The sequence below is a fragment of the Triticum urartu genome, chromosome 2A, assembly GCF_056163025.1.
Source record: "Triticum urartu cultivar PI428250 chromosome 2A, HENAU_Tu73, whole genome shotgun sequence".
NCBI classification, from domain to species: Eukaryota; Viridiplantae; Streptophyta; class Magnoliopsida; order Poales; family Poaceae; genus Triticum; species Triticum urartu.
The window spans coordinates 656689885-656701117 of record NC_141874.1 but is presented as its reverse complement, the minus strand read 5'-3'; the positions used below and the strand labels follow the sequence as shown (position 1 = coordinate 656701117).

The 11233-nt window shown below is 44.6% G+C and overlaps 1 pseudogene; it reads left to right on the top strand.

The window, feature by feature from the left end:
- Positions 1 to 538: 538 nt before the first annotated feature.
- Positions 539 to 1832, top strand: LOC147986480 (uncharacterized; annotated as a pseudogene).
- Positions 1833 to 11233: the final 9401 nt, after the last annotated feature.

Below are 11233 nucleotides of genomic sequence, written 5' to 3'. Positions count from 1 at the left end.
GTATGGTTGATAGGGTTATCCCTTGTGAGATTATACATGACTCCACACCTGATATTCCTAAATCTTGTGAATCTCTGAGTCTGACGAGCCAATTCGTCGCCGGTGAGCTCGCTTCTGCGAGAGGGGCGGGATTGGATTCGAAATTGAGGGGGCCGCCGACGGGTCCGACCCCAACCCCATCACCGTTGATTATGGATCGTGTGGTCCGAAAGAAAGTGGGTCGTAGAAATATGTTTTCCAATTCTGCTGGCGGGACGGGGAAGAGGTGGCGGACTTTTATGGGCAACTCTGGGTAGTTCCCTCCCCGAGCCGCCGCCAACGCCTACATAGTGAGAGGCAGGCACCACCAAACCCTAGTTTTGTGATCCCCAAATTGTTTTGGGTTAGAAAGGATTTGTTCAACGCTAGAAATTTCACAACGCAAGATTGCTTTCTGGTTTCATCGGTGGGCAGATTTGACCCCACTCCTACTATCTTCAAAATCTCCACCGAGAGACTAGGCTTTCCTAGATCGTTAGTAGAAGTGGTCAAAGGAGGGATGGATCATGGACCGGGTGGGCAGCGGCAGCGCCGACCACCGCTAGGGAAGAAAGCTGCTCCGCAAGATGGGAAGACGGCGGTCCCGACTGTGGGAGGTGTTGCCCCGGTGGCTGGAGCTGCTAAGCCGGTGCAGCAACCTCCCAAGCAGGCTGGCCGTGGGATCCCACAGCAACAAGCGGCTGGTCCTGGTGCACCAGCTCCATCTCCCTCTCCTGTTCCTGTGGTACAAGCTCTAGATCCCAAGTACAAAGAGATGACGTGTTTCAACTGTAGTTGGCCAGATCACTATGTAGGAAATTGCATTGAGCCGAAGAAGTGCTTCATCTGTGCGGGGGGCCATAATGTCAACAACTATGCTGCTTGGGCAAAACCACATCCTACAGCGACATACTTTGGCAGTGCAGTGGCTGGGTTGGGGTTTTATCACATCGATGTGCCCACAACATTAGAATCAAGCTGGCTCAACTACAAAAATGGTGTCGTGCTCAAAGTGGTTAAGGGCGAGGTGTCTACCTCAGAGTTGCTGATTCAACTTAATGGGGTTTTCTGCAAGAACAAAGAGTGGCCTTGGCAGATTAGGGATTTGGGAGAGAAGAAGTTCTTACTGAGATTCCCTTCATGGAAGAATGTAGATGACCTGATTGAGTTTCCTGCATTTGAGCTGCCAATTGATGAGGTGTCTGTTAAGATTTGCGAATGGGTAGGTGTCCTAGATGAATTTGGAGGTTTAACTGAAGCCTGGGTTCAAATTGAGGGGATTCCCCCTAAGTGGTGTGCTTGGAAGGTTTTTGCCCAAATCACAACATGCTTTGGAATTCTGGTTGATGTGGATTGGAATGGCAACTTTAAGAGCTTCTATGAGACCATCAGAGTGAAGGTTGCTTGTAGATACCCCAGGAAAATTCCATTTGAGAGATTAGTTGAAATGAAAACGAAGTTGTATATCATGTTCTTCATTGTGGAAGGGTTTGAGTAGATGGGAGAAGAATCTGATGGTGATGATCCTGATCCAGATTTGGATAACATGGAAAAGGAGAATGAGGATAACAATGGGGATATGTCAAATAAAGATAATTCTAAAGGAGATGATATGGAGGAACCTTGATGAGCTGGGCAAGGCAAACTTCCCCACCAAAGATACCTTTGCTGGAAGTTCAAGTCAGTCAGGCCTACAAAAGTCTACTTCTGCAGTTGAGTTTCACCCCTCTAATATGATGGATACCATACATGAGGAATTTGTGGAAGAAGTTAGGATCAAAACCCCTGAGAAATTGGCTACCAATGATACATAGAAAGATGAAGTCACTCCTACAAAACCCTCTCTCTCTCTGCAAGATCTGATCCCCTGTCAGTGCATCTGGACTACTGTTCTGAATAGCTAAGCAGATTTGAAATGGTGGAGACTGATGATGAAGAGGAGGATCTGGTAGATGAGATGCAATGCCTACGTGAAGACTTAGCAACGGCAATGGGATCTGTTAAGAGATCGCTGCTGGAAACCTTGGATAGTGTGGAATCAGTGCAGAAAAATAAGCCAAGTGTCAAGAATTCTCCTATCTGGGGCCCGGTGCTAGGAAGCAAACCGACAACTAGAAACCATGGAAACATCAAGATTATGGATAAAGTTGCCGCATATATGATGAGGAAGAATCTGGAGATTCCTAACACTTTCAAAGGTAAATCGTTTGCTATCCTGGACCCTAATGAACTTGCTTTAAATACTAGCAGAGTTGATTTATGCATTGGCAGTAGTGCGCAAGAACAAAAAGATATTATCATGAATATGATTGATAATGAAAAAGCTCGATGTCTTCAGTTTGCTGATGAAAATCCGGAGATTGTTCTCCCTGACAGTTTAGATTTAGAGAATTTGGATAGCTCTAATACTCAGAATCTTGGTAGTGGCTTTCCCATTAATGGTGCAGATGGCACTACTGGGCCATTGATGGAAAGCCCTGTCCTGAATACGAAGAAGAAGCCTTGTGGCTTGTCGCACCCTTTTAAAATTAAATGATAGGAGCTTTTTGGAACATTCAGGGTATGAGTTAAACTGGGAAAAACCAGTGCCTATGTGATTTTGTTAATAATAATCATGTGGATTTTGTGTGTTTCTTTGAAACCAATAAAGAAAATATCGATAGTCACGTTCACAAATATATTTCCGATAAAGAGGATTTTGCTTGGCACTACTTACCTGAAGTGAGGACCGCTGGTGGGGTCCTTGTGGGTCTAAAAAATGACTTGTTTGAGGTGATAGGATTCATTAATAAATTTTTTTGCATTGTTACTACTGTTAAAAATAAGAGTGATGGTTTTCTGTGGCATTTAGTGGCTATATATGGTACTACTTATAATGAAAACAAGTTAAAATTTATTGTTGGGCTACATGATACTATGGATAATCTCACCTACCCAGTTTTGCTAGGAGGAGACTTTAATTTGGTTAGATCGATCGGGGATAAGAACAATGGGATTATTAATAGCCAGTTTTCTTATCTCTTTAATGACTGGATTAATAATTGGTCCCTTATGGAGATCAAGAGTGCTAATAGGAAATTTACCTGGAGCAACAACCAGAACAATCCTATTTTTGCCACGATAGATAGGATTTTTACTTCTGGTTCCTGGGATAATAAAATCCCTCTTTCTGTGGTGACAACACTCCCACGTGTTGGGAGTGATCACACACCGTTGCTTATAGATACGGGTGCTCGGAGGGTTACCTCCACGAAAATGATTCGTTTTGAGAAATGGTGGCTTGACCAACCAGATTTTAAAGACTTAGTGAATAAGATCTGGAGTACTCCAGTCCCTGGCAAGACAGCCATGGATATCTGGATGAATAAATGTAGATTATTCAGGAAAAAGGTTAAAGGTTGGAGTATTAATATTGAGGCTGGCATCAAGAGAAAAAAGAGAGAGCTTCTGCTCGAATTTGATATTCTTTATGTCTTCTCCGAAAGAAACCAAATTAAAGATGTAGATAGAGTCAGAATGGAGGAGATTAAGAAAGAACTTGTCGGTATTTGGAGTAAAGAAGAGACTACTTTTTGGCAGCGATCCAGAGATCGTAGGATTGTTGATGGGGATAAGAACAATGCATATTTTCAGGCAATGTCTAACCATAGACATAGGAAAAAACCACTTTTCTAAACTCAATGGAGAGAATGGTCCTCTGTATACTACCAAAGAAATGTTGGACATGGCCACTTCCTTTTATAAAACCTGTTTGGTGCTGAAGAGAAATTTAATGTACATCTTGGTCCTTCCTTCTGGGAGGAAGGTGACCTGGTCACCAATGAAGAAAATAACCTTCTCCAGAGAAACTTCTCTGGAGAAGAAATTAAAGAGGCGATATTTGGTTCTTACGCACATGGGGCCCCTGGTCCGGACGGACTGTCCCTTTTGTTTTACCAAACTTTTTGGGATGTGATCAAAACTGATTTTATGGCGTTAGTTAGAGACTTTGAGGAAGGTAAACTAGACATGCAGAGATTGGACTTTGCTTTAATTGTGTGTATTCCTAAAGAACCTGATGCCAAGGACATGAAGAAATTTAGACCGATTAGTTTGAGTAATTGTGGGGTTAAAATTTTCTCTAAAGCTATGACCAACAGGGTCTCCCTCGTTGGTCGTAGATTAATCTCATCCAACCAAACTGCTTTTATCAAAGGTAGGTGTATTTTGGAGAGTGTTGTGATGTCGCATGAAGTGATTCATGAGGTTAAGAAATCAGGATATCAAGGTTTAGTCCTCAAGTTGGACTATGAAAAAGCCTATGATCGAGTCAACTGGGAATTCCTATTTGAAATGCTGCAATCTAGGGTTTTTTTTGCTCCAAATGGATACCTTGGATTAAATGTACGTTGATTAACAACACATTTGCTGTAAGAATCAATGATACTAATGGTAATTACTTCATTGGTGGGAAAGGGCTTAAACAGGGGGACCCACATTCTCCCCTATTGTTTAACCTAGTGGTCGATGTTTTTACAAAAATGCTGAAAAAGGCTACTACCCAAGACTTAATTTCTGGGCTTCTGCCCAACGTAATTCCAAGGGGGGGGGGTAGTAAGTCTGCAATATGCAGACGATACTATCCTCTTCTTGGAAAATTCTGTTCATAAAGCCAGAAACTTTAAGTGGTTCTTATCTTGATTTGAAACCCTCTCCGAGATGAAAATTAACTTTCATAAAAGCGATTTGATGACGATTAATGTGGAAGGTGCAGTGGCTAATGAAATTGCTCAGATTTTCCATTGTAAAAAAGGATCTTTCCCTATTAAATATTTAGGAGTGCCTTTGCATTATGACAAACGAAAGAGGGAAGATCTCCAACCCATTATTGATAGGATTATTAAAGGTATATCTGGCTGGCTTGGGAGATATCTCACCTATAGGGGGAGATTATTTTGCTATGTGCTTGTTTGATCAGTATTCCTGCTTATCTTATGTCTGTTATTAAATTCCCTAAATGGGCAATCAATGCCATCAATTCTCAGATGGCTCACTTCTTTTGGGGAAATGTTGGGGGGAACACAAGTATCATCTGGATAATTGGGGGCTTGTTACTAGGAAGAAAGAGTATGGGGGCTTGGGGATACCCAACATCAAAGAGTTTAATATGGCTTTATTGGCTTCATGGGGAAAAAGGTTTTTTGATGATTCTGACTCAGATTGGAAAAAGATCATTATTCATAAATATAGAGTGAACTCTCCTAATCTCCTCTGGGCAAAAGGTGATGGGGGCTCTACCTTCTGGAAGAGCATCACCTGGGCTTTGGCTGCTGCCAAATTTTTTACAGATGGAAACTGGGCAATGGTGAGCTAATAAATTTCTGGCATGATACTTGGATAGGGGAGTGTTCCCTAAAGGTACAATTATGTGACCTTTTTTGCATTTGTAACCAAACTGAGTGCACTGTGGCTCAGGTATGGGATGGATACGACCTTAAACTAACTTTTAGGAGATGTATTGATCAAGGTGGTTTAGATAGATGGAAATAGTTGCTGGATATTGTTCAGCAGTGCACTCTGACAACTGAACCTGATATGCCAATTTGGTCTCTGGAACCTAATGTATATATTCAGTAAAATCCTTCTATAAACACATTAACTTTGGAGGGATAGCTTCTGCTATCAGAGATGATCTCTGGAAAATTCTTTGCCCTCAAAAAATTCATGTGTTTTTGTGGTTGTGTGCTCACAACAAAATCCTAACTAGAGATAACCTTGCTAAAAGGAGGGATGTGGAAGATCCTTCCTGTCTTTTCTGTGCTGAATTTGAAACGGTTCAACACTTGTTGTTCGACTGTGTGGTTGCCCAACATGTTTGGGGTTTTGTTTCTGACTTTTTTGAGATTGATAGAATAGCTAACTTTGAAAATATTTTTGCCTTCTGGCATGTACATAAGAAAAACCTGTACTGAATATGGTAATTGCTGCTACCTTGTGGAGCTTGTGGAGACTAAGAAACAAATTTTGTTTTTAGGGGAAGAAATGGAAAAACATGAACTGCATTCTTGCAAAGCTAAGCTGTTATTTGCACTAGTGGGAGGTTCTCTGCGACGATGCTCAAGCAACCCTGCTTCAACGATGCATTCTCCTGCTGGACAAGCGACGTGGAGAACTGATGAGAATCGCATGGGAGTGGGACATGGAGGGGCGCGTGAGCCGGAAGAAGGAGAGGCTGAAGCTGATGCTCGCAACCGAAGATCTTACTTTGGCTTCGCTATGTTTGCTTTCTTTCGCTCATGGGTCTTGTAAATATAAACTTAGAGGTTTTATCTAGTGTTGTGCCGAGAGAACTTCTGCTCTCATGCTCTGGGTGAAGTAGTCCCCTGCTAGAGTAGCTTTTATCCCCGCTTTAGTGCAAAAGTATTGTGTGAACTGGCTTTCGTTCCGCTTCAATTTATAAAATTGGGGTGGGGGCAACCCCTTTCGTTCAAAAAAAGTGAGGATTTCACTTTAGGCTTAGGCTAGTCATAGTGGGAGTAACTTAGGTAGTAACACAGCGCACTTCGAGAAATTTTTGCTTAAGTGGCATGTAGTTAATGAGAAGTGGTAACATAATATGTAACTGTACCATAGCGCTTCCCAAGACAAGATGAGTCTACAAGCCATTAAATGAAGCCACATATGACACTACTAGTATGTTACTTTGCACTATGAAGGTAGTAACTTAGACTAATGTCATATGCATGACACTAGTACCCCCTCCATCCGGAAATGCTTGTCCTAAAAATGGTTGTATCTAGACTTATTTTAGTTATAGATACATCCATTTACAACCATTCCGAGGACAAGGATTTCCAGATGGAGGGACTATAATTTATTCCCCACTATGACCAGCTTTAGGGAATGAGGTTGTTGCAGCCAATCGTTGCATTGATGTGCTCCCCTCCCCGGTGTTGACGACCGTGGTGGCGGCTACCATGCTGGTCATCCCCACTTTCTGTGCTACATCCCGCCGCTCATCCCCACCAGCGGCAGCATGCACGACACTATGTGACTTGTCGGTGTTCTCCGCAGCGTCGGAAACCATGGGGGCTCCATCCCGTCTGGCGCCAGCGGCTTGGTCAAGCTCTCCCTCGCCTGGCTTGCAATCGGCAGCTCTTCACACACAGAGACAGAGCGCCACCTCGTCGTGGGTAGAAAACATTGGCTAGTTGCGTGCGTCTCCAGCGTGGGACAAATTTTTTAGGGGAAGCATGGGCAGAAGTGGATGGCTGGGACTCAGCGAGGCTAAATTTCGTCTTTTGACCCTTTTCTGAAACCTATTCGATATTTGACCCTAGTTTGAATTTTTTTTGAGATCTGACCCTTTTGCTACCGCAAGGAAAATGTTGGTAGGGTATAACAGCCTACCGCTGATACGTCCATTTTGCATCATGCTTTTATATCAATATTTATTGCATTATGGGCTATTATTACACATTATGTCACAATACTTATGCCTATTCTCTCTTATTTTACAAGGTTCACATAAAGAGGGAGAATGCCGGCAGCTGGAATTCTGGGCTGGAAAAGGAGCAAATATTAGAGACCTATTCTGCATAGCTCCAAAAGTCCTGAAACTCCACGGAAGTTATTTCCAGAATATATAAAAAATACTGAGCGCAAGAAGTACCAGAGGAGGGCCACCCACCAGCCATGAGGGTGGGGGGCGCGCCCTACCCCCTGGGTGCGTCCCCCTGCCTCGTGGGCCCCCTGGTGCCCCTCCGATGCCCATCTTCTGCTATATGGAGTCTTTCGTCGAGGAAAAAATCATAAGCAAGCTTTCGGGACGAGACTCCGCCGCCACGAGGAGGAACCTTGGCGGAACCAATCTAGGGCTCCGGCAGAGTGATACGTCTCCAACGTATCTATAATTTTTGATTGCTCCATGCTATATTATCTACTGTTTTAGGCAATATTGGGCTTTATTATCCACTTTTATATTACTTTTGGGACTAACCTATTAATCGGAGGCCCAGCCCAGATTTGTTGTTTTATGCCTATTTCAGTGTTTTGAAGAAAAGGAATATCAGACGGAGTCGCAACAGAACGAAATCAACTGGAGAAGTTATTTTTGGAAGGAAACACACCTAATGGACTTGGACCCCACGTCAGAAGATACGGGAGCTGCCCACGAGGGTGGGGGGCGCGCCCCCTGCCTCGTGGGGCCCCCATGGCTCCCCTGACGTGCTTCTTCTGCCTATATAACTCCATATACCCTAAAACTTCCAGAACGCAAGATTAGATCGGGAGTTCCGCCGCCAGAAGCCTCCGTAGCCACCAAAAGTCAATCGGGACCCTGTTCCGGCACCCTGTTGGAGGGGGGAACCCTCACCGGTGGCCATCTTCATCATCCCGGTGCTCTCCATGACGAGGAGGGAGTAGTTCTCCCTCGGGGCTGAGGGTATGTACCAGTAGCTATGTGTTTGATCTCTCTCTCTCTCTCTCTCTCTCTCTCGTGTTCTTGATTTGGCACGATCCTGATGTATCGCGAGCTTTGCTATTATAGTTGGATCTTATGTTTCTCCTCCCCCTCTTCTCTCTTGTAATGGATTGAGTTTCCCCTTTGAAGTTATCTTATCGAATTGAGTCCTTAAAGATTTGAGAACACTTGATGCATGTCTTGCCGTGGATATCTGTGGTGACAATGGGATATCACGTGATTCACTTGATGTATGTCTTGGTGATCAACTTGCGGGTTTCGTGACATTGGGAACCTATGCATAGGGGTTGGCACATGTTTTCGTCGTGATTCTCCGGTAGAACTTTGGGGCACTCTTTGAGGTCCTTTGTGTTGGTTGAATAGATGGATCTGAGATTGTGTGACGCATATCGTATAATCATACCCACGGATACTTGAGGTGACATTGGAGTATCTAGGTGACATTAGGGTTTTGGTTGATTTGTGTCTTCACTACTAGAAAAAGGGCTATAGATGGGATTGACACTAATGGCGCACCAGACAAGCGGGGCGCCATTAGTATATACTAATGGCGCACCACCTTCTGATACGCCATTAGAGTTGAAACTACTAATGGCGCACCTGGCCCAGGGTGCGCCATTAGTATCAAATTTTTTTTGAACTAGTGCGCCTGTCCAAACATACTAATGGCGCATCCAGACACAGTGCGCCATTACTAGTTGTAACTAGTAATGGCGCACCTGTCGGAAAGTGCGCCACTAATGTTGTTTTTTTATTATATTTTTATTCCTTTTTTTGCAAAACTACTAATGGCGCACTGTTCCACCGTGCGCCATTAGTATGTTTTTTTTTGCAAAACTACTAATGGCGCACCACCAGAAGGTGCGCCATTAGTAACCTGGATTACTAATGGCGCATTTAGAGTTGGTGCGCCATTAGTAAGTGGGCAGCAACCAGATATTTTGGACAGCCTCTCCTACCCACACTCACTTTCTCCCCACTTCATTCTCTCCTCCTCCTTGTCTCGGGTGCCTCCTCTTTTTCACCTCATTTCCACCATAGATTCATTCAATTTAAGTGGTTAAATTACCTTGTTTTGATAGGTAAGTAAGGGGGGAAGCTATATTTATGTTGTTCTCCCTACAACAATGTGCACATGCACTTTTTATGGCCTAGCTAGATCTATGTATGTTCGTGGTGTTGCATATGTTTGTGGTGTTGCATATGTGTTTGTGTTTGGAGGTGTACCGGTATTTGAAATGCGATAGTTGCCAATATTTTGCCGGAATGTTGATTCATTTCCGTTTCGGCGAGAATTTTGGCATTAAGCATTCTTTTTGGTCCTATTTTTAGGGAAAGTCATGCCAAATTTTTTCTTGGTTCTAAAATATCGTTTTGCTCTACCCCGCAGGCGACCATGGTCCGCACGATGACCGAAGGCATCGTGAATAGGTTTTTGAGGTCCGCGAAGGCTGAGATGCTTCAAAAGAACGAGACGGAGATAAGATGTCCGTGTCGAAGATGCAAGCTGAAGAGCCTTATTGCGGACCCGGATTCCGAGCAGGTGCGGGACCACGTGCTCTTGCATGGTTTCATGGATGGCTATCGGTGGCAAGGTGATGAAGATGACTACGAAGTCGTCCATGGGGGCCAGGCAAGAAATGAGGAAGGGCAGCAAGACAACCACCGCGGCTTGGGCGGGCGAGAAGACGAAGAATCCCCAGGAGATGATCATGACGGTGATGCTGTACACAGTCATCATGTAGAAGATGCAGGACATGATGATGAGGAAGATGCCGGAGCAGACGACGGGCATGATCATGAAGATGATGATGCAGGCGGAGCAGACGACGCTGGACCATCGATGGGCTGGGTGCAGGACCCTCATATTCAAGAGCTGCTTCTCAAGCAGACGGATAACGCAAGAGCTGCCGCCCGAGAGAAAGCCAAGATGGATCAACTTGAGTTAGACGCGGTTACTCCATTGTATGAAGGATGCAGGCCCGAGGATACCCGCCTGAAAGTAACGCTCATGGCTCTGGAGATGAAGGTAAAACACAAAATGACCGACGCATGCTTCGACGAGAACATGTCATTCTGGCACGAACGTCTTCCCAAGGGGAACAAGTGCCCGACCAGTTTGGAGGAGGCGAATAAAATCGTGTGTCCTCTGATTTACCGCACGTGAAATACCATGTGTGCATGAACAATTGCATCATTTATCGGGATGAGCACGCGGAGTCTACCATATGTCCGGTGTGCGGCGTCACTCGATACAAGAAGAGGAAGAAAGCTCCTCGAAAAGTGGTGTGGTACTTTCCGATCACTCCTCGTCTGCAGCGGTATTTCGCGGACCCTAAGGTAGCAAAGCTCCTGCGTTGGCACGCGGATAGGGAGGAGAAGAAGCAAGAAGATGACGCAAATGATCCGGAGATAGATAAAAAAGACAAGATGCTGAGTCACCCTAAGGATGCGAGCCAGTGGCAAGCGTTGAACTTCGAATACCAAGAATTCGGGAAGGATCCAAGGAACATCGTGCTGGGCGCGAGCACCGATGGAGTCAATCCGTTTGGCAGCCAGAGAAGCACACATAGCACCTGGCCTGTGTTTGTGTGGATGTACAACCTTCCCCCCTGGTTGTGCATGAAGAGGAAGTACATTCACATGAGCATGCTAATTGAAGGGCTGAAACAACCAGGGAACGACATCAATCTGTATCTGGGGCTGCTGAAGGAGGAGCTAGACACACTATGGAAAACGCCAGCCAATACGTGG